Source organism: Primulina tabacum, chromosome 9 (assembly GCF_025594145.1).
Source record: "Primulina tabacum isolate GXHZ01 chromosome 9, ASM2559414v2, whole genome shotgun sequence".
NCBI lineage: Eukaryota > Viridiplantae > Streptophyta > Magnoliopsida > Lamiales > Gesneriaceae > Primulina > Primulina tabacum.
The window spans coordinates 2,376,205-2,377,228 of record NC_134558.1 but is presented as its reverse complement, the minus strand read 5'-3'; positions in this window follow the sequence as shown (position 1 = coordinate 2,377,228).

Genomic DNA, 1,024 nt, shown 5'->3' with positions numbered 1-1,024 from the left:
ATTTGGTACAACAATCAGCTGGAAAGCAACACTTCAATCGGTTGTTGCCCTGTCTACCACCGAGGCAGAATATATAGCCCTCACCGAAGCCATCAAAGAAGCTATGTGGCTCAAAGGGCTAATATGTGAACTTGGAATAGAACAAGAATGTTTGACAGTATATTGTGATAATCAAAGTGCCATTCACCTCACCAAACACCAAATTTATCATGAAAGATGTTCTCACATTGATGTTAAACTACATTTTGTGAGGGATGTTCTGTCAAAGGGAGATGTCAAAGTTGAGAAGATCTCCACAAATGACAATCTGGCTGACGCTATGACAAAAGCTCTACAACAAACCAAGTTCAAACATTGTCTGAACTTGGTTAATATTTTGGTAAGAAGATGACCCGAAAGGGGATGGAGAGTAGCCAACCTTTGAAGACAAGGTGGAGATTGTTGGAATATGTCTCACAAAGAGTTGGATCACTCAATGTAAATACAGAAGGACAAGAAACCTATCATAGTTGGACTCAGTAACTGATAGGGAATCACAAGAATTCTTCGGCTGCAAGGACTCCTAGCTGGCAAGTGGCTGAGATAAACACAACAGCTCGACAAACGGATTTGATGATAATGAGCAAATCTTGATAAACACAGCATGGGAAAGAATCCAGGTGGCTGTGGGAACTAAAGCCGAGAGTTATAAAAGAGAGACAATAATATATTCTTGTACACTTTTCTTCTGCAAAACTTGTCAAGAACCATTAAAGGTGACATCAATAAAAGGCTTGGTTATTCTCCCGTGGATGTAGGTCTTCGACCGAACCACGTAAATTCGTTTGTGTCTTGTTACAAATATATTTGTTCGTAGCATTTGATTCATAGTGACCGATCACGTTTAACTTCGATATTCGGTTTGAAGTTCTAGTGTTCGTTCTTAACAAACAATCAAGTTGAAATCCAGATTTCTTACCAGAGGAATCGAACCTTATTCATAACAGTAATGATGATACTAACAGTCCAAAGCATGTGAAATAAC